Genomic DNA, 23,602 nt, shown 5'->3' on the forward strand with positions numbered 1-23,602 from the left:
TCAAAAATAAACATTAAAAACATTATATTAGGATGGATAGCCATTTATTCAAGTTTGAGTTCACATGTGAGTTTCCTAAGTTAAATACTGGCAAGTGGATTGCGAGGCTAAGATCATTTGCTTTCCCTTTTCAAGAATCTTTATTTAAATTCATTGTAAGATCCAGACTAATCTACAGATTTCATGTCAATCATTTCCCTCCTTAGTTTGTGAGTTAGAAGCAAGGCCATCTTCAGGATGTGCATGTCTTTGGACAAAGCACCCTCTTGGCTTCCCCGCCTCTGTCATGTCACACAGCTCCAGAGACACCATCCACTTTCCATTCTATGTGCCCCATGTGGCCTGAAGCCTCCCTTTGTGGCAGAACATTTTTACAGGTGAGATGGACTTAAAGGTCCACCTCTTTAAGACGAACTTTTCAATGGACAGGGACAAAGTCACTTCTTTTGGTTTGGAAATTATAGGCATTTCGATGAGCACACCACACACACACACATGCCCCACTTTACATTTCAGACTCTAAGTTACTTTCCAAGTAAAAGGATATGCAGAGAGGAAACCTTGAGCTGATTGCCTTGATTCACGCTATCCAGATTGCTCCCTGTGCAGAGATAATGAGGCTACATGCAATGATTGTATCTTACAAGTGTATAGTTTTATTCATTGTCCTCGGTGACCTGCTGTCTGCCCTCAAGCATGCAAGGCGGTCTTGTGACTTGGGAACCTTCAGGGATCACAGGAGTTCCCCCCCCACACCTTCCCCAGAGGGCACAGTGGGAAGGAACCCAGCCTCTAACAGGAAAATGGAAAAGCGGTGGTACTGTGCATTGACTCTGCCCTGCTTTTTTCGGAGGTCCTGAAGCCACATATGGCAACAATCCCTTTGAAGAAAAGCTTTCCTGTCTTCCACACCTGTGAGACCAAGAATGACTGAATGTAGAAAATTTAACTTTTATATCATAATTTCTTTCTACTGTATTACATTACTTTATCTTGTACCGAATATTTTTGGTTGCCTTCTTAACTTCACCCTTTCCTCAGGACATCACAAGCTGAGTTCTATAAAACTTAAGATACAGGGGGTCCTGGGTGGCTCAGTCAGTTAAGCATCCGACTTTAGCTCAGGTCATGATCTCGCAGTTTGTGAGTTCAAGCTCCGTGTAGGGCCCTGTGCTGACACCTCAGAGCCTGGAGCCTGCTTCAGATTCTGTGTCTCCTCCTCTCTCTGCCCCTCTCCTGTTCATGCTGTCTCTCTCCATCTCTCAATATTAAATAAATATTAAAAATAATTTTACAAAGCTTAATATTCGGACTCAGACTTCTTACTTAACCAATTTGTCTTTGCTGATTTCACAGCCTGCGCTTCTGTTTGAAGAAGAAACTAGAAGGAAGGAAGGTTAGTGGGAAACTATTCCAGAAGAGCTCAAGCCTTTGAGGCCGAGAGCCTTCATGCCTATCTGGTTGAGTAGAGTGTTTCCTGGTGAATGTGTCTAGCATCCACTGAAAAGAGAGCTTCACCCCAAAAAACGATAAAAAATCACTGTCCCAGTGGTTTTCTAGAGGTGAGCCTTGCCTTCCCGTGTTTGATGCTGACACTGGCAGAAGGACCCGAGTCCGGAATCACACCTGGGAACACCAGATGCACAGCTCAAGGGAAAAATAAAACAAACACATAACTTCACACAACCTTGTAGGAAAGACAGTGAGAGTTTTCACAACGCGGATTTAAGGTAAACTTTTGGACTCGGCCTGGAGTGGTCACCAAAACATGTAACGAGCCCCTTTTACTTAGAGATGAAAACACCGAAGGTCAGGGAAGTCAAGTGGCATGAAGGCCATTACAAAGTCATGAAATGTGAAGCCACTGCCTACTTCTGGTGCTGCAGGAGAAAGGCTCATTCCCCGACGTCCAGTCATGTATTATGTCTACTTTCCGGCAAGTGCTCTTCGGTAAACACCTTCCTGCTGCCCTCCTGGCTTTATTGTAGGAGGCCGTATTTGTAAACACGATGCAACTGGAGCTGAATGTTGGCTTCGGTCGGTTCTCCAGGAAGCAGACAAGACTTGCTGGGGGACGGCTCTGGGCAGGTGCGCTGGGGAGGCCCTGGAAGGAGGAACGTGGGCAGACCAGGCAGAGGGCAAAGGCGTGTGGCGGTGTGGCTGTGACAGGGGCCTCGGCCAGGCTCCCTGGGCTCCCTGGAGTCTGGAAGGCTGGGACTTTGAGCCTCTGTTAGACCCCTGGTGGCAGACTGCCTCGGGGCGGGGGAGGGGGGTACACCCTGCGGCAGGCAGCTTCTTTGGCTCCCCCCGCGGGCAGCTAGACCCAGTGCTGTGGTCATGGGCTCCGCAGCCGGCTGGCTGCAGCCTCCAGTCTCTGCCATGATCTTGTGATTCAGGGGCTCCGGGAAATGGCTGCTACAGGGATTAAATAACCAGGCTGAGGGGCCTGTGTCTTGTGTTGCAGTTCGCTGTCCTGAGAGCACAGGGAGGAAATTAGGAAGTGTCTTCGTAAGGAAGAGCCAGATGGGGGAGACTGAGCAGGGAAGCCTGGGTGTCGTGGGGCGGGACGAACAACCCCCAAACAGCGGCCTCTCTGTGTCTCCCACCTCCTCCTCACTGTTCGTTCTCCTTGGGTAGAGTTGCACTTCTGCTCGCTGCCACCGGGCGGCAGTGTTGTGCAACTGTAGCAGCAGGTGGTCCGGCTTCACAGGCTGGAGCTCAGACCCCGTTTCCACCCTGTTCACTGGTCACGTAACACCCCCCCCAACCTCCATTACCTCATCTAGAAAACAGGGATAGTAAATTTGCTTACTTTGCATGGATGTTGGGGAATATTGATTGAAATAATACTTGCAAGCACCTAGATGAGTGGCTCAGAAATAGCTGGTCGCTCAGGCCAGAAGGTGCTATGGAAACCTGGTCCAACCCGAATGTGTGGTGATCCTTAGCAGGTTTTCTTAAGAAGGATGCTGTGTTTTCTTTGACTACAAGATGGAAGTGGGAAGGGACACGGAGTGGGTCGGGTGACGGACTAAAATCCAGCTTGAGAATGGAGAGAAACTTAAGAACAGCTACTTTTAGGGGCACTTGGGTGGCTCACTCGGTTAAGCAACTGATTTCAGCTCAGGTCATGATCTCACGGTTCGTGGGTTCGAGCCCCACGTCGCGCTCTGTGCTGACAGCTCAGAGCCTGGAGCTGCTTCAGATTCTGTGTCTCCCTCTCTCTGTGTCTTCCCTGCTCACGCTCTCTCTCTCTCTCTCTGAAAAATAAATAACATTAAAAATTTTTTAAATATTTTTAATGTTTATTTGAAAAAGTGGGGAGGAGCAGAGAGAGAGGGAGACACAGAATATGAAGCAGGTTCCAGGCTGTGAGCTGTCAGCACAGAGCCCGACGTGGAACTCAAACTCAAACTGTGAGATCATGACCTGAGCCGAAGTCGGACGCTTGGCTGACTGAGCTCTCCAGGCACCTCAAGAGCAGCTACTTTTAGGCATCAATATGTAGGAAAAAAGCTGCAGCTGGTGTTTGGCCAGCATAGTGTCATTGACCTCAGTGCTGGGTGTAGTAACAGCATTTGCCTCTTGGGAGGTGTACGCTTTGGGACTGAATTGGGAAAACCAGGCTGAGGCTGTAGGTCATGCCCTTGATGTCGTGAGCCATTAGACACCAAGCTCCCAGCGCCTGCGCACCTCCATCCATGAAAAAGTATCCTGGCCTCAGGGCTAGGAGATAGAGGCTCCAGGCATCAGAGATGCAACTTGTGTGTTGTACACACAGACATGACTCCATCTGCTGGGGTCAATTACATCCCCTCCCGAGGGTCAGTGGAAGTCTGATCATGTCAAAACGACCCTGTGCTTTTTTCTGTCCCGTCCCCTCTTCCCGCCCTCCTGATGTCCTGGTGAGGGGCGCTCTCCCATCTTATCACAGGCTGCATTCACTCTTTACATCATTTCTATTTTCCCTCAGCGGTAACTCAGAGATAGGAGAGGAGCAGGAGAGACCTGGGATCAAGGACCATCTGGCCCTGCTGACGTCTGTCCATGTGACTTGTCACTTGTCAGATTCAAAACTCGAGTCTCCAGAAGGAAGGAAAAGCCTGGGGTTGCCTTTCACAACATGCCCGTGCTATGACAGATTCTCATCGTTAAAAACCCATTAATGCAAGATTAATATAAATGTTGGGATTTAAATACCCAAGTCCCCGTTCTGCTCCCCTGTTCTTGTCTCAGCACAGGATGGTTCCTTCAGACAGGCTTCCCAGGGGGTGTTTAAAGGGGAACTTAGCATCAGGTATGGTGATCATTTTTATTCATGAAAAATAAATATTTTTCCAGCTGCCATCACCCCCACTCTCACCGGCTATATTGGTAGTTGTCCGTGTGAATGTCCTTGGCTGGGTGTGGGGCCGAGGAGGAGGGCAGAGCTGCAGAAGACTGTGGGGGCTGGAGCCTTGCCCACCGGGAGAGTGGAGGCTCCATCCACAGGAGGGGTCAGAAGGCGAAGTACAGAGAGTCCCAGATCGTCGCTGATTCCGGGTTTGCTGAGGTTGGGTTTTTCATCCCACCCCTGGATGGAAAAGGCCAGCATGACTGTGTGAATGCACACCTTGTGCTTTCAGGTGGGGGGCAGGCTTGGCCAGCTGGGGGTGGGGGTATTTTTTATACACAGTACATGGGTATGGCATATTTCACAAATTTGCCTTGAAGTCTTACGATATTCCAAAAGAAAGTGCTGACTTTATTTTTTGCTTTTGTTTTTCAACAGAATAGATTTCGTTTCTGCCCCTACAAAGTTGACATTTCAGTGACTAAGGCAGAAAAGACATTGGGCCTCATAAATCAATATGGTGACCGTGATAATGCTGATAGTAGTAGTAACAGGCGGCGTTGTTTGCGGAGAGCGCGGATTTGCTGGTTCCTTGGCTTGGTGCTTTAAGTGCCTCAACTCTAATATTGAGAGCGCCTGTGTGGAATTGGTGCTCTAGGCCTTTGGCATGATAAGAGACTGGCCCGAGGTCACACAGTCAGGGGGTGGGGCACAACTTTTAACCCATGCAGCGTGGGGCCAGTGCTAGGGGTGAGGTTGCCATTTGAGAAGTCCTGGCTGTGCTGGGGATGAACCAGAGGGTCTCGCAAGCTGGAGTGAGGCTGGCAGGACTTGAATGAAATACAAGGAGGTGAGTGGGAATTAGATGGATGCAGGACGGTGAGATGGGGGGCCAGGTGCGCTGGGGTCCAGGGCTGTGGGGAAAGGCCTGAGCACAGGGCACCGGGAGGAGGTGGCAAGGGGAACAGAAAGGTGACCACACACCCCAAACGCAAGTCCCAAGCTCATGAAGAATGGGCACTGAGACCACAGGCAAATATGTAGGATGCAGGGGCATGGACAACGTTAGGATCTACTCTCAGGCGGACCTTGGCCTCACCTGTGCGGACCTTTACCTGGTGTGGGTCAGTGCGCGGTGAGCCGGCATGAGCAGAGCAAACAATTATGTGACTTTTCGTGGAAGGGTCTGCTGGGTTTCAACCTCATCCTTCTGGAAACTGGCCTCCAGGACTCCAGGAAGTCCCCTTGCCAATGCTTGGCCCTGGGCCTGACGGCTCCTGGCCCTGTCCTGGCTCTTGCCCTGTTTTCTGCCGCCACCTGCCGCTGGAATCATTACCTGGAGTCCCAATGATGGGCTTGCTTCAGCATCTCCAATCACATGCCTCACAGGGTCCTTAAACCCAAGGTCCCTCCGCCTACCCCAGGGACTCATGCACCCCCTTTCTGTGTGATGAGCCCCTCATTATGGGTTTACAGCAGACATCTGCCATGCTTGTGGGTGGCCCTGGCCAACCTCTTTTACAGAATTTGCATACAGTAAGTTCACCTAGGCATTCAGAAGCCAAACCCTCAAGCCCTCTCACAGCCCGAAAGCACCCCCAGGGGTGGAGTTTCGCAGGGGCAGATGACGTTTGGATGTCATCACCGCGCTAACCAGGCCCCACACGGGGTGTCCCACTTGTTGCTGCAGCTGGTTCCAGACACGTGTGGGTTTGGGGGACAGCAGTGATTGCATGGTCGGATCCCTGCCCTGGAAGTGATGTTAAGACACACCTGTCTCCCGGCGGGCAGGTCCCCACATCCTGGGTGCAGCTGCAGAAGCGCTGAGCCCGCGCCTTCAGCGTTGCTGCCTGGTATGCATCATCCTTGCAGGCGTGGGGGAGGGGCGGTGACACACGGACAGTGGTGCGTTTCTCTGAGTTTGGGCTTTAGTGCCCTTCAGCCTTCCCCATGATAAGAGAGGTTAACAGTCCCTGCTACAACTGCTTTGTATACCTGCACTAAGTCATCACATTGTATGCCTTTCAAAAAATCACATTGTAACAAAAGAAACTTTTTTTAAACAAAACTTCTCCGAGTAGATCCGCTGTTTGCAGAGGAATCTCGCACAGTTGGAGATCTTTGCTTCCTTCCCTGCTAGTGGCCAGTCGAGCTGAGCTCTGGATGCCTGGCAGTGAGGGGTCCGGTGGGCATCGCCTTCAAAGGGTGGGGTTGCTTCTGTATTACTGTCACTTGAAGCTGCATCACCTGGTGTCTCTGAGCCCATGGTGTCCCTCTTAAGCTTCAGCCTCCCCAGCGGTTTCCCCACCAGTCGATTAGTGACAGTGCCCTTTATGCCACAGTGCCCCTGGCGGGGTCCCTGCACTGTGACCCAGTGACCCAGCTTATGTCATGTCCCGCATAGCGCTTGGAGGTCTCTCAATAAAGAATGTCTGTCTGCACGTGGCACAAGGCCTCGTCTTCCTGACCCCAGGCCCACGCGTGAAGCTCTGGTCTTGCCCACTGGATGCTCTGGTGTGACTTCAAGGCCATTCCTTTGTCACTCACTTCCCCCATGCCATTGTAGCCAGAAAGACTCTCTGTTCCCACCCTGTGCCTCCTCACCTCCCCATAGTCCTCTTGATTCCATCCTTCGGGAAAGCATTTTTAAATGTTTACTTAAAACATTTAAAGAGAGAGAGAAAGAGAGAGAGAGAATCACAAGCAGCCTCTGCACTATCACTGCAGAGCCCAATGCAGGGCCAGTCCCACAAACTGTCAGATCATGACCTGAGCCAAACACTTAAACCCACTGAGCCACCCAGGTGCCCCTACGTTTTTATTTGTTTATTTTTTTAAGTTTAAGTTTTTTTAAAGTTTAAGATAAAAAACTTAAGTTTTTAAAGTTATTTTTAAATAAATATATTTTGAGAGACAGCACGGGCACGCGCGGACACACACGCACACACACCAGCGGTGGCGGAGTGGTGGGGGGGGAGAGAGAGAATCCCAAGCAGGCTCCACACTGTCAGCACAGATTCTGACTCACAGGGCTCGATCCCACAAACCGTGAGATTGTGACCTAGGCCTAGATTGAGAGTCAGATGCTTAACCGACTGAGCCATACAGGCGTCCAGGGGAAAGCATTTTCAGGATATCTACCCACATTCTCTTTCAAGTCTGGCATCCAGGTCACCACCTCCCATCCCAGGTAAAAGTGTTATTTGTCACAAAATATTGCCACTATATACCGACTTGCGTCATGTTTTATACCAAGAACTCACTTTGACGGCAGAGCTGCTCTTCCCCAGCACACATTTCAGACTTGCACAGACTCATTATTCTAACTGTATCCTTCAATGCAGATTGATAGCATTTCCACCACTTTACTGTCGACGATGTAGACACTTTTAGGAAGGTTGTAATTTCCCCAATTTCCCCAGTGTCATGTGTGTATGTAAAGGACAGAAGCAGGATTTGCTTTTATGTCTGGCTGACTATATTGCTGTTGGCCTTAGACAGCAGATGGACATAGCCTTGTGGGTTTCAGAAATCCTGGAGGGATGAGACCACAGCTCCCGCCCAGCAGGGGCCACATGGGGAAAACACCTGATGAGCCTCCTTTGTTACCCAAGGTGCATCTCAAACAGGAACCCTTCTGAGGTGTCGCTTCCTGAAGCGGTTGTCATTTTGGGCTCTGCGCCCTTGCTTTTCTATCCTTGCCAGATAATCCTCAGAGGCATGAAAACACCTGCCGTTTCTCCCTGGCTGGGGAAGCAAGCAGACCCACAAAGGAACTCTCAACCCCACATCTCCCTCCTGCTTCCAGCACATTCGCTGGCCCCTTTGCAGCCCCAGCGCTGGATTTGCTTTCTTCGGCCTCATCTCTCCACCTCTTCGTCAGATTTACCCTCGTTGATGGCACCAGTGGGGCTGCGCTGCCAGTCTGGTGTTTCTGCAGGTCTCCCCTCACCTGGCATATTCAGAAAAGTGTGAGCTGCTTGATCCCTTTATCTCCTCAAGAACTATCTCCTCTCAAAACCTCAGTCATGGTTTTCAAACCCTCCCAGAGGGAGTGGCCCCAGTTTGGCTCCGACTCCTGTACAGGTAGGCTCATGACTCCCAAATTGGTCTCTCCAGACTCTCATTCTCCTGGGACTCTGCCTGCATCCCTGAAATAGGCTCTTGAAGCTCTAATGGATGTCTCAAAGTTCACATTTCAAAGCCCAAATTCCTGAACCCCCAACGCATTCCACATGAGATCATGAGGCTGCCAGAGAGACCTGAACGCGTTTTATTTGGGTCTGAATTTTACCGTATGGCAAATATTAAAAAAAAACAACTTTTCAGTCTTCTGGCGTACAGTGCAATTTTTTTACTTACAAGATAAAACCAAAACTTTAGAGAAATGGCTGAGTGTTTATTTTCTCATACAGTACATAAAATGTATCAAAATGTGATCATCATTATGTAAGAGGCTTCTATGAAGATGAAATTCTTATGAAGTGGGAAACACACAAAATATAATGAGTTGGCTGTTTACATATTGTGAGCTCCCCTTTCTCCCTCATCTTCATGACTAGGGTGCTTGGGTGGCTTTATCGCTCCAAGTATTTCAAATGGATTTGTTAATTTGAAAGTAGTTCTGATAATACATGTTCGAGTTTTCACTTATGAATTGTACGTGTGGAAGGAGTTTTTGCAGTCGTTAGGAGCCTGTAGGGAAAACACCAAAACACCACAAGGCCATGGTGACAGTGATCGTTTGAAGCCTGAGCGTCCACTGATGGGGGCACTCAGGCTCCCTCAAGGCTCCATCAGTCCTTGTCGATTCACGACCATCCTTTTCTGTTCCTTGGTTCATGTCTTCTGCCCCATATGGTGTTGTTCTGGAAGTCACTAATTACTGGTGATGCAAAGCATCTTTTTAAAAAAATATTTATCAGACATTTGTATAAATTGCTTATTCATGCCTTTTGCCCACTTTTCAGATGGACTGTCTTTTTCCTTATTGACAGGTGGTTCTCCATACATTCTACATTCAAAACATCTACTAGAGTATTTTTACTCTATTTAGTGTGTGTGTGTGTGTGTGTGTGTGTGTTTCTGTTTCCTCTCTCCAAGATTTCCGTCTTGCATGGAGTGAAATTTTACCAAGTGTTTCTCTCTGCTTCTTTTTTTGTACCTTGCTTAAGAGTCCTCCCCAACCTCAGGGTATGAGGGACTGTCCTGTGAATGCTTCAGCTGGGTTGTTCTTATTTAGGGATTTGATCTACCTGGACATACGCATGTTTGTACGATGCCACTCATCCCAAAACTTCTCATAGTTTCCCATACTTCCCTTGTGATTTGTAATGTCACTTAGTTATATACCATTTTCAGGCACATGTGATTCTGTTCCCACATTCTGTATTTATTAGTTGATTTTTCTCTGTGCCACTATCCTATTGCTTTAATGGTCATGTATTCATAGTAAGGGTTGATACCCAGTAGGGACAGTACTTCCTAATAAATATCTTAAATTTTTTTGGGGGAATTTTGTCCTTACTCTTTTATGCAGGTCTTGGACTCATGCTGATAAGTGCTAGGGAAAGCCCTTGGAAATTCTCTATGGAGTTTATGGTTAATTTGACAAGTTGCCATTTTCATGTTATTGAATCTTTATTGATTAAAAAATCATACACAACCTTATTTACTTAGATCTTCTTAGAAATCTTTCAATAAAGTTTTAAAATTTTCTCTTTAAAGGCCTTACAGATTTTTTGTTAGGTGTTCTTAAGTATGTCATAGTTTAGTTGTTACTGGAGATTGTACTTTTTTATTCCAGATTTTTTCTTTTCTTATTTTTAAAGTTTATTTATTTTGAGAGACAGAAAGAGAGAGAGAGAACAAGTGGGGGATGGGCAGAGAGAGCGAGGGAGAGAAAGGATTCCAAGCAGGCTTCCTGCTATCAGTGTGGAGCCTGACGTGAAGTGGGGCTTGAAGCCACAAACTGTGAGCTCATGACTTGAGCCAAAATCAAGAGTCAGACACCTAACTGACTGAGCCACCCAGATGCCCCTCCAGACATTTTTTTTCTATTGGAGTCTTCCTGAAATAAAAAAGTGCAGTTTTTGTATGTTAATGTTAACATCTAAAACATGGCTGAGTTGTTATTTTTAATGTTTTGGGTATTACTTTGGATATTACACACAGTAAAGTTATTGTAAAGTGGTATTGGCACCTGGACACGAAAATCAATGGCACAACATAAGGAATCCAGAAGTAGACCCACTTATATATGGACAACTGATTTTCAGTTGAATGGAATCTGTAAAATACCTATAGACGCTGTGCTGTTGTCTACGAACTCCAGCGCCTTGAATAACCTCAGGGGATTCCCATGTATGGCGGTCCTGACCTTCTTTCTTAGGAAGTTCTTGCTTATATTTCAACAGAATCTCCTTTGCTGTACCATAAACATTCTGCTTATCTTCCCCTTAAAAAGATACTGACCGGCAGAGAAAGACAGATACCATATGTTTTCACTCATATGTGGAACAGGAGAAACTTAACAGAGGCCCATGGGGGAGGGGAAAGGGAAAAAATAGTTAAGGAAAGGGAAGGAGGCAAACCATAAAAGACCGAGAACAAGCTGAGGGTTGATGGGGTGGGGGGAAGAGGGGAAGGGGGGTGATGGGCATGGAGGAGGGCACTTGTTGGGATGAGCCCTGGGTGTTGTATGGAAACCAACTTGGCAATACACTATATATAAAAAACAAAAGAACTGTGCAAGATTGCTAAGGAAAAAAAAAGATACTGACAACGTACCGTACCTCATTTGGAAAGGGGAATTCTCCTGGGTGCTGTTATGCTCCATGTGGGTCCCGAGTGGGGACATGGAGTAGCAGTGAGGAAATCTGGTACTTCCTGGCCCAGGGAGCCTCACTCCTTGGGGAGCCAGGCAGGTATGGGTGCCTTCTTCCCCATGGGTTGAAGATCTCTTGTTCCCTGAGAGCAATGGCTACATCTGGATTTATATTCAAAAGACGACAGAGCCAGCCAAGGAGCATCTCAGCCGAAGACCCTTCTGAAGGAGGGTCTCCAAATGCACCACTTCTAGGATTCTACATATGACTTTGATAGCAAAAGTTGCAACACCTTATATTTAATCTTTGTGTGCGTACAAGGTGAACAGCACGGCTTCTCACACGCTATTCTATGAGGGTGAGTGGTAAGTCATGGTGCAAGCACACAGGGCCACACAGTCTGACGCTGCAGAACCAAAGACACTTCATCTAAGGCGCTGCGTCCTGGAGTTGTTTCCTCTGAAGTTAGAAGTGTAGCTCCTAGAGTTGGCCACGAGGGGCCAGTAACGACACGTAAGAACTGACCCCACTGGCTTTTCTGATTCTGAGCCGGGAATCTAGAAGTTTGGGCGGACACAGAGTGACCACATTTAGGAACGTCTTTCGGTTTTTCTCTTCAGTCAAGAATTCATCTTCTTTGCCTGCGGTGACACCCAATTTCCCCTGTTGCAGCCTTTTTCCATTTTGCTGTGGTAACAATCATCCTAGGATTTTATTATCCCAACTCGGTAAAAGTGACCCACACTGGGACTGAGTAGGAGACAGGGATGACTGGGTAGCTCTGTAGCCAGGTGCGAAGTCTGCGAAGTTCCTGTTTTTATAATTCTAAGTGACAGGTCATTAGAGTGACTTCCCAGGTCATTCCTAGGCCTGCTTTGGATGCGAACACTTATCTGTGCTCCCTGCTGCCCTGAACTATTTGGGTAGAAAAACAGTATCTGTTCTGTTTCCTGTAGGTCTCACCTTTCAACCTTTGTGGAATGTTCTCTCTGCATAGCTACTGCCTGTCACACTGCTGAGTGCTGTCCTACTCATGAACTCATCTCATGGAAGGTAGAGACCTGAACAAATCTGGAATGGAGACAGAGTCAATAATCTATTGACTCTATTCTTAAACAGCTCTAATAATTGAATCACTCTTCTTTCTAGTAAATTAAAAGTTTAAATATATTTTTTAATTTGATTTGAGAGAGAGAGAATGAGTGGAGGAGAGGGGTGGAGAGAGAGAATCTTGGGCAGGCTCCACATTCAATGCAAAGCCCGACATTGGGTTTGATCCCATGACTCTGGGATCATGACCTGATCCAAAATCAAGAGTCTGGCACTTGGCCAACTGAGCTATCCGGGTGCCCCATAAATTCAAAGTTTAAGTCCAAAGGTTGCCTTGTTATTTTTATTCCAGAACTACTCATTTCTATCAGAAACAACATCCAGTAACCTTTCACCCCTCTGCCTGGGAGTATCCCAAATAATTGAACAGGGCCATATTGATGCATGGTTTAAAAAATCATGACTGGAATTTGGCTTTTCATGATGAAATATAAGTTGGCTATCGACCTGGGGCACCCAAGGTGCCTATTATGGTGGCCACGGTGGGTAGCAGCATGTCACCCACCCATCCATCCACATACCCTTTCAGTAAATATCCATTGAACTGCCAAATAGCTAATGGGAGCTCTTTTTGGTTCTGGTGATAAAATAGGAGCCTTGGGGGAGCTAAGCTGAGGGGAGGTGTAGGCTGAAGGGAGGTGTAGGCTGAGGGGGAGGGTGTTGGGTGAGGAGAAGGTGTCAGATGAGATGGTGGTGTCAGTGAATCTTCTCGTGAAAAGTGACCCTTGAACTCAACTCTGAGAAATAAATAGGAGTGGACAATGTCTCCAGTAAGAGGGAACGCTGCGTGACAAAGCCTTGTGACAGAAGTCATAGGCTTACTTAAGGACTTGAGAGAAAATGTATGTGGTTGGAGCACAGAGAATCACTAGAGTGTGGCTGAGATACCCTCTGAGAGATAGACAAGGTAAGACCGTGTGGTGCATGATTGGAATTCTCCTTGTTTTAAGAGAAATCAGAAGTGATCAAAAGGGGAATGACACCACATTTGCACGTTGAAGAGATTCCTCTGGATATTGTTGGGGGGAAATGTAATGGGCCAGTCTGATTTTGGGAAGAACAAGTGTAAGTCACGAAGAGCTAACAGGAGTTTTGATTAGGTTATAAAATGGAAATGGAGGGAAATACCCCCCGAACTGAAAGAGATTTGGGAAGAGGAATTAGGATTCAGGGACAGATTGGAAATGAAAGGTTAAGGAACGGGTACTATCAGGGAGGGTGCTTTGGTTTCATTCAAATAATTAAGTTTTCCAGGGTGAAAAATACACATGCTACAGTGGCTTTGGGCAGTCTATTCTTTCCTGTAAAAGTTTACATAAAGAGATAAACAATAAATTCACTCCAAAAATATTTATAATATCAAAATGTTATTGGCATTGTGGTTTCCTGGAAGTAAGTGGTGCCTTGCTTGTGTTTGATGCAGGCCAGTGTCCCAAAGCACAGTATCAGAAAAGAAGGTGAAACCCTAAAAATCAATGAGCTTCAAGCTTAGCCCCTTGGAATGATTGTAAATGCGCTGTTTGCAGTCCCGAGGGCATATGCTTATATATAATTTTATATTGCTTAATAAGACTAGCTTATTCTCCACCAGGAGCTTGGAAAATACTTATAAATTATTCATTTCAAAGTTTCTTTATATAGAATAAACCAGCAACAATAACAACAACAAACTCCCCCCAAAAACCAAAGAGCTGCATCATAAATGTGCTAAGACCAAAATACATTAAAGTGTTTTTATTCTCAAAAAACTATCACGATCCCTTTTCAGTTCTCTTCCATCCTTGCAGCTTCTGAAAGAGGGATCACTTCAGACACAAATCATGTCTGCCCTCTGGGTTATTTTGACAGTTTATACAAAGGATCTTTATTTTAGGAGACTATTTTTGGAAATACACACAGAGTAGTTGAGTTATAAGCCAGATTAATTGACCTGGAAGACCAATTGTGGAACAAGCTAAAGAGCTGTGAGGAAAAGAAGAAGAAGGGTTATCTGGGTGGCTCAATTGCTTAAGCATCTGACTTCGACTCAGGTTATGATCTCATGGTTCATGACTTTGAGCCTTTCATCAGGCTTTCTGCTGTCAGTGTAGAACCAACTTCAGATCCTCTGTCTCCCTCTCTCTGCCTTTCTTCCATGTGTTTTCTCCCTCTCTTTCTCTCTATCTTTCAAAACCAATGAACTTGAAGAAGGAGGAAGGGGAGGAAAAGGAGGAGAAGGTAGAGGAAGAGGAGGAGGGGAGAGTCTGTGAAAAGAGGTACTAGACGGATGACGTGTTTGTCTCTGAGCCTCAGAGGGACTGGCTGTGTCTGCTTCCCTGGTTAGGGGTTGGACCTGAAAGACCACAGGGAAGGATCCCACTCACCCTGCCTCCAGGAGCCTTAGATGAGCCCTGCTGTCTTGGGGTTAGTTGCAGAGGAACCGATAGGACAAAACTGTCTTTCTGGAAAATTCAGGCCAAAAATGACCTTGGATAAGAAGGCCATTGTCTCCATCCCAGTTTTGAGCCTTTGATCTGGCCCACCACCCACAAACATGTATTCATGTAGCCCATTAAATTAAACCTAAAGTACTATCAATCTTTTATGCCACCGATCAACACCCTGCTCCCTTTTGACCTGCACTTGATTGTGATTATTTCTTGTCTGTGGTTCCTAGAGGAGTGACAGACTTTCTCCTTCTTCACCTCTGGGCTCTTGGGCTGAATCAATAATTACATTGGCATAAGAGATGAATTGGAGACAAACTTAATTCTGTATGTACTGGGGCCCCATAAAAATATGAAGCTCTGAGATAGTCAGGCGGTTGAGGCTTATAATGCCGTCTTGAGCTAAGAAGAAGGGGGACAGGATCTGGGCTTCAGAGGGGAGGAAGGCAATTCAAGGGAAGATGAGAAGATTCGGTGTTCGGTTCACCCATGTTTGCTCTGCCATTCTGCGAAGTCTGTCTTTTTTTATAAATCTTTATTTTTGAGAGAGACAGAGACAGAGTGTGAGCAGGGGAGGGGCAGAGAGTGAGACACGGAATCCAAAGCAGGCTCCAGGCTCCGAGGTGTAGGCACAGAGCCTGACTTGGGGCTCAAACTCACGAACCATGAGATCACGACCTGAGCCGAAGTCAGACACTTAACCAACTGAGCCACCCAGGCGCCCCAAAGTCTGTCTTATATAAAAACTTGTATTGGATAATAGCTCTTTTCTTGGCATAGGCTCCCATGGACATTTCTTTTTTGATAGTTAAAGGAGAGGCAAAAATCTTTGTCTGAGTCTTGTGGGTCTTAATTGCCTTCAGTGCAACACAATCTATGTGCCAAAGTGACACATTTTGGGGTGGTGTCTTCTGCTCTCTTCATTCTTCACTCTTAGACTTGTTACTAGATTTTGCACCATTTGCTCATGTGTCTCCTGGATTGGTAGTTTCAGGTGATTCCCCCCCAACTCTGGGATCTTCTTTCTGCTGCCTGCTCTGGCTACTGGCCCTGGAGAAACCCCATCTTCTCCATCTTCCAGTTATTGGCTCACAGGCCCTCCTGGCCTCCCAAAGGAGGGGAGCCGATGGACACAGGAGGCAATCATTCTAAGTGGGCCAGTTTTGTCTACTTGAATTTGCTAACACCTATTACATATACACCTGCCACTTTCAAAGCTGGATATTTTCTTTATACAGACCTATGATGGTTCGACTTATAAATTTTAGACTTTATAGTGGTGCAGGAGCAATACATATTTAGTAGAAACTGTTCTTTGAGTTTTTAACTTGGACCTTTTATCAGGCTAGTGATGTGCAGATGATGCTCTCTCATGATGCTGGGCAGTGGCCATGGGCTTCCAGGAAGCCACGGGGTCACCAGGGTCAGCGATCTGACAACCGTTCTGCCCCATAAAACCTTTCCATTTTTCACTTTCGGTATGAGATTCGATAAATTATATGAGATACTCAACACTTTACAATCAAATAAGCTTTATGTTGGGTGATTTTACTCAACTTCTAGGCTCATATTTCAGTGTTTGGAACACGATTAAGGTAAGTGAGGCTGAGCTGTGATGTATTAAGTGAATTTTTAACTTCTGATGGGTTCATTGAGATGTAACTCCATCATAAGCCAAGAGAGATCTGTATTTCCTTTTGGAGGCCATTGCCAGCACTTCTAGTATCTGACTGATGTGGCATTTTTTAATCAGATGAAGAAAGGTTGGGTGTTGATTTATGTTTGCAGAACACAGAACAGAAGAATCATATATTATTTGACCTAAATGATGAAACAGGGAGCATGAAGACATTGGTGCTTGGAAAACAGAACAAAGTCAAACGTGAGGAAGGGGATGTATTTTGACCTACGTTCTTTGAGCTGTCATAAACTGGAGTAAAAGTACAGCTAAAATCTGGAGTTCACAGTTTATTTAAGGTGGGAGTTGCATGGAGGAAAGCCACCCCTCCAAGGGGATGGTATTTTGTATTTACTTTCAGAAAGCTGTACAGGTCCTCTTGAACAGGACACGGTGTGGAAGTCCATGATATTTAGGACACCTGCATCTCACGGGACTTAGGAATCTCTCTTCTCCAAAATGCACACCCTACAAACACAGTCAGGAGGACATGGCTTTTACAAGGCAGAAATGCACATGAAGGTTCCCATACAGTCCCACAGAGTTCATTGGAGACACTGCACGGCTAATGCAGTTTGCCCAAAGTTGGGTAGATTATTCTGACAGATACATACAAAAGTAGGCACAGACCAAGACATCTTGAGGACACATTTCTCAGAGTCAATCCAGCCATCCCTGCATCTACCATAGTCCAGGGAAATTGAGTCAGAATAAGTCCCCTTCCTCTTCTTGTCCTCTGTCTGTCCTTTGCCACCCGTTGGCCTTCTTACCCGTGATGTAGGATTGTTTGCACTGGCTCCTGTCTCCTTTGGAAGAGTGAGAGTGCACACAGGAGGCAGTGCCATGTGCCCTTGTTAAGCAGGAGTGTATATCTCAGGCTAGACACAAAAAGAGAGACCAAGAGTGAAAAATATATTAGAAGGAAGGGAAGAAATAATTTTATGAGAAGAAAAGAGAGGTGCATTTTTGAGGACAGAGTCACTGTAAGCAGAGTAGGGGTAACTTATCAGCTGTTTCATAGGCTAGATATTTTTTTCATGCAGGTTATTAAGGGAAAATTATGGAAGTGAAAAGGATCAACTGCTCTAAACAGCATTTAATTGAAGAATATCTACAGTCTCTTCAACCAGACTGTGAGCTGCCTGAGAACAGCAGGGTGCAGGCTGCCTACCCCCTTCCAGATTATCCAGGAAGGGGTCACTGCTGGGTAAACAACCCCAACACCACAACGTAGTATCACCACAAAAGTTTATTTCTCATTCATTTCATCCCCATGTCAGTTTTACTTTGGGGTAAGGATAGGACTCTGCACTCTTTGTGGACATTCAGGAAGATTGTTGCTGTCCAATAAATGCCTTTGAATGAATAAAACAGTTAATGAAAAATATTTACTGTATATGGTTATACAAGTCAGATAACCCAAGGTTAAAATTAACCAAATTCCCAGAACAAATATGAATGACTTGTAGCATGAAAACATTATCAACCTCACCAATAATCTGCGACACAATTAAATAATGAATAAGAAGACTGCTCCCACTTAGAATGTAGAAAAGTTAGAGTCTTGCTCCCACCCTCACAACAATAAAATTAAGCCATATCCTCTACAAAATCACAACTTTTTCTAAATCCATTAGAGAGCTAAGGCTGCAGGGCAAGCATCTAATGAAAAATCAAAGGAAAGAGAGGAGACACTTCCAAGGAGAGAAAAGGTACAAGCACTTGCTTATGTGGAAGCAAATGATCGAAACCAAGTTCCCCACATGAAAGAAGAATTCAGCTAAAAATTTTAATGGATTTTTCAAGGCTGACCTTGGTCTAACATAAAAGTGTAGAACCACTGGGAGTCTCAACCACAGCGAGACTTTGTATGTACTTGCAGGTACTTCTCTATGGGTCTCATTGGATGATTATGAGAAAGATTGGGGGTGGGGAGATGAACCATCATGGGGAAGACACGAAACTCTGTCTGGATTCTTCCTTCCAGAACAAAAAATCCTCTAGTGGAAGAGACGCAAATTCTGCTATCATTAGGACACAGATGAAGACCTATTAAAACAGAGGGAAGAAAAAGTTGTTCTACTCTCAGAGAAAGGGTAGAGATAGGTCCTGGAAGCAGAATGTAAAGGGTTCTTCTACATGTGAGGGAAGGACAGGATCAGGGGTGAAAATCTCCCCTGTAAGACTTAAGACAAAATGTCTACCAAAGACTGAAGGATGTTGAGCCAGGACAGTAGGAACCCCCTCATCACTCCTCCTACAACCTGCTGTTGACTGCCCAAATAAACAAGTACCAAACAACAAGTCACAGAACTTTATTGATAGGGGGTGGTCAAGAGTATGTAAAAAACATCTTCTTAGGTTCAGGTATGAAGGGAAGACCTTAAGCTAATGCTATAGATAAGACTGGAGGAATTTTAAAGCATGTGGTGCCCTGAGAATAAATAGCACCAATAAATCTCAAACCCATCTCTACTTCTGACCAGATCAATTCAACAAGCATGGTAAGATAATCTATACTAATTTCCAGGTATAAAGACCCTCTACCTCAGTCTCCACCATCACGGATGGCTTTCAATAAAATTTGTGAGGCATGCAATGAAGTGAAGAAAAAAATCTGTCAAGAGACTAATCAATCAAAAGAAATAAAATGTTGAAACTGTCAGGTAGTATATTTAAAATAGATGGAAAACATGAATCATTAGATGAGTGATTTCAGTAGAAAAATGGAAACTAAGAGAAAGAATGAATTGGAAATACTAAGAATAAAAAATACAGTTATAGGGATGAGGGAAATCTACAATAGAATCATCAGTAGACTTGACACCACACAGGAGGAGTCAATAAACTAGAGACAGATTTAAAAAAAAATGGAAACACAAAATAGAAAACACTGAAAAGATAAGAGTATCTAGGAGACATGGGACAATATTAAGCAGTTTAAAATGCCTATCATTGGAATCCCAGAAAGAGAAGAGTGAAATTGAGGCATGAGGAATATTTGAAAAGAGATGATGGCAAAGAAATTTTCAAAACTAATTATAGACATATAACCACAGATCCAAGAATCTCAGAGAACAGGAGGCAGAGTAATAGACTTTTGGCAAAAGTATAAAATAAATAAGTCATGGGGATGAAAAGTACAACATAGGGAATATAAGTCGATAATATTGTAATCATGAGGTATGGTGACGGATAGTGTGACCTCACTCATGGTGAACATCTAGTAATGTATAGAATTGCTGAATCGATATGTTGTACACCTAAAACTAATGTAACATTATATGCCAATTATACTTTAACAATAAATTTAACTTTTTTAAAAAAGAGAAACGATATCAGTGGTGGTTAGGAGCTTGGAATTGGGTGAGGAGTTGACAATACGGTCTACATATTGATTCGGTAGTGATGAAACAACTGCATGCAGTTGTAAAAACTCAAGGAACGTGGCACTAATAACTGAACTTTACCGTGTGAACATTATACCTTAATTCAAAAAATGGAAAATAGGTACCACAGAGGAAGATAAAATTGTGGATGTTTTTAATACTCTTTTGATTGTGTTTTTTGATTTCTCTGGAATAAGCACCAATTTCTTTTATAAAAAATAAGATGAAAATTTTAAAAAATGTTTATCTTAGAGAGAGAGAGAAAGCATGAGTAGGGGAGAAGCAGAGAGAGGGGGAGACACAGCTGTCAGAACAGAGACTGACATGGAGCTCGAACTCATGAACTGCAAGATCATGACCTGAACCAAAGTCAGATGCTTAACTGACGGAGCCACTCAGGCCGAAACATTTTTTAAAAAAGATTCCCAAAAATTGGATCAATTATTTTATTATATTATTGTTGTTGTTACTTTTAATAATCTCTATGCCCAACATAGGGCTCAAACTGATGACCCCGAGATCAAAAAGTCACCTGCTCTACCAACTGAGCCAGTCAGGTGCCCCTGGGTCAAGGAGTTTAAAATGGTGAGTATTTCTTACCCATTAGTTTAATAATATGCACTGTTTATAAATGTGATAATGATATGATTATTAAGAACAGTGTTCTCAGAAGTATTAATTGGGATATTAATTTGGTAATATTATGTTCATATTCTTTGATCCAGAAATTCCACTTATGGATATTTAACCTAAAAATATGTTGGCTTACAGGCACTACATGAACATTGCTTCAAATTAAGAGTAATTCAAACTAATTGAAGTGACCAACAATAAAATAAGAATTAAATAGGTCATGATAAATTTGCTTTTGAATACGACTGCACTTTATGACCATGTTCTGACACATAAAGATTTATAACACATGCTGTTAAAGAAGAAATGCAAGTTACAAACAGAAGTTCAGTAGCTTTCATTACTAATCATTACAGATGAACTGATTACTAAGTGCTTCATATAGATGCCTTGTTTAATGGCCACCACGGATATAACTATTTTCACAAATGGAGAAAATGGGGCATTCAGTTTGGATGACTGTTTTATAATCAGACCCACAATGCGCTACTTTCAAGATCTGTAGAGATATTTCTTTGCCTCTTGGATACCTTAAAACCACTTGGTACAAACTACAGCAATACAGTGTCTGTGATGGCAGATATGTATCTCTGAGTTGTGAGCTTCTCTTGGGTCCCGCACTTCAAATCTAGGGGAAGTTCCAGCTTCTCACCTACTTCAGGCTGGGGTTGAGGAGGGGCTTCAAAGGGTGGCAAAATACAAAAATGGAAGATACAGAAGGTCCATGGCATTAGAGGACGAAGTTATTTAGGTGAAAACAAAATCCTCAGTTTGTTCTCAGCGTTCAAGAGTCTCTCATGGTTTGCCTCTCTTCCCTTCCCCCACGATTTCCCCCCTTCTGAGAACAAACTGAGGACTGATGGGTGTGGGGGGGAGGGGGGAGATGGGCATAGAGGAGGGCACTTATGGGGATGAGCACTGGGTGTTATATGGAAACCAAATTGACAATAAACTATTTGTAAAAAGAATAATAAATGCTTAAATACAGAAGTGTAAGCATAAGAAAAAAAGAAAACAAAATCAAAGACCCAAATCCTTTAGGGTGGAGGGTCACTTCTTGTTTCTCTCCTTTAGAAACACTATGTGTTTAGAAGTAACAAGTTAAGAGGGAATCACCATGACTGTACAGAAGCCATGGAACTGGTTGGGCAGGTCACTGGAAGACCTCATTCTCTAACTCTTTATCACCATTATCTACAGATAGTCACTTGCAGGAAGTTTGTATAAAGTAATAAGAATATAAAATAATAAGAGTAAGAACGTGTAGATGATGAGTATGTAATTCAGAATACAACCTTCATTTCTGTGTGGAGCCATCCTAATCCTCAGAGTCCACAGATCAGGTCTGATGTGGAGGAAGTTTCCGCAGGTGGAGACATCTTCTCAGCATGAAATCTGTTGCCTAACTAGTTGAGGGACGTTATGATGTTGACGACTTCCCTCAATCTCTCTAAACTTCATATTTTTCATTGCAGATGAAGAAACCAGATTCAGCACTTCCTTGTTAAAACTTTTTTTCACATTTGTTTATTTTTGAGAGACAGAGAAAGACAGAGCACAAGTGGGGGAGGGGCAGAGAGAGAGTGAGACACAGAATCCGAAACAGGCTCCAGGCTCTGAGCTGTCAGCACAGAGCCCGACACGGGGCTCAGACTCACAAACTGTGAGATCATGACCTGAGCCAAAGTCAGATGCTCAACCAACTGAGCCACCCAGGTGCCCCAGATTCAGTACTTCTAAGTTCCCTCACTGTCAGATTTTCCCAAAAGTGACCCAAATTATCTTGAATGTATATCTATACTATAAATACTATGTATATACTATATTTCATATATATTGTACATTTATCTATTCTATAATATGTTATTAACATTATTAACTAATATTTTAATGTATATTATTATTAATATATGTTATTAGAATGATATTGGGCAAGGAGATAAACATAAGTCTGTATTTTACTCTTGCCATCTAAGCCTACCAGAATAAAAGACACACATTCATAAAGGAAGCAGTACAGGGGAGGACAACTTATTTTTCCATAGACCTGGGCCCCAAACCATAAAGGCAGATCTGTAATGCCTCTTTTCCTAGATCAGTTGCACGTAAACATCCTTGGACCTTCACAGAGGGAGACACCTCATTCCATTCTTCTCAACTTCTGCCTCATCCTCACTTCTCTCCCTCTAACACCTCCCCCAACCAGAACCACGGCCTGATTCTCAATCAAGGACAATGACTGACCATCTGAGTATCATTAGGGAAGTGATTTCACTTTTCCGTTCCTTCTTTTTCTCACATTAGGAGAGTAAAAAGGAGAAAACTATCAACCATCTAGAGCTAGGCTGAAGATCAAGCGACACAAAATGCTTGTAAAACACCAGGTAGTAAAAATGTGACCAAGAAATCTATTGTAAATGTCAGGTTTGGGATATCTCCTTTCTGCCGTAGAATTTTATAATACATGAATTATTCTTAGGTGCTTGCCCGATGCAGGTCTTTTGCCTGAGGCAACTTCCTGATGGAATCCACATAGGATGAGATCCAGCATGAGATCCAGGAGACTTGGCCAGAGAACTATGAGCTCTTGGTGCTCGAGTAAGGGAATGGAGCCAGTCATTCCACATCAAACGGGGCTAGAATCACGTGCAACACATAAGAGTCTTCATGTAAATTGCCCGAAGGTGACTTATTTGGCAGAATAATTAGCATTATGCCTCTTCAGGGGAACCAATTCTGAATAGATTCCCACTTTTCTGAGCTAAAGCAATCCTTTCCTAGGAAACAGGGCTTAACAACTGCAGCACAGAGAATTTCTGTGCTGACATGTGCACTCAGCAGGGTTTCTCTGAGCATGGCAGAGCCTGTTAAACATGTCTGTTCTTGATCCCAGCCTTCCCTTGTCAAGGTCGCACCCAAAGCATAAATGCAAATATTGCTTTGGGCCTGTGTGCTCCAACCTGATCTACAAGTCACAAATGATTTACTTTTTTTTTTTCATATTCTTTTCTTTTACTATTTACTTTTTAAATTTAAATCCAAATTAGTTAATATCTAGTGTTGTAAAGGTTTCAGGAGTAGAACTTAGTGATTCATAACTTACATATAACACCCAGTGCTCATCCCAACAAGTGCCTTCCTAAATGTCCACCACACATCCCATCACCCAACTCCCCTCCAGCAACCCTCAGGGGTTTTTTTGTATT

Source organism: Hyaena hyaena, unplaced genomic scaffold (assembly GCF_003009895.1).
Source record: "Hyaena hyaena isolate Hyena2069 unplaced genomic scaffold, ASM300989v1 scaffold_281, whole genome shotgun sequence".
Lineage (NCBI taxonomy): Eukaryota > Metazoa > Chordata > Mammalia > Carnivora > Hyaenidae > Hyaena > Hyaena hyaena.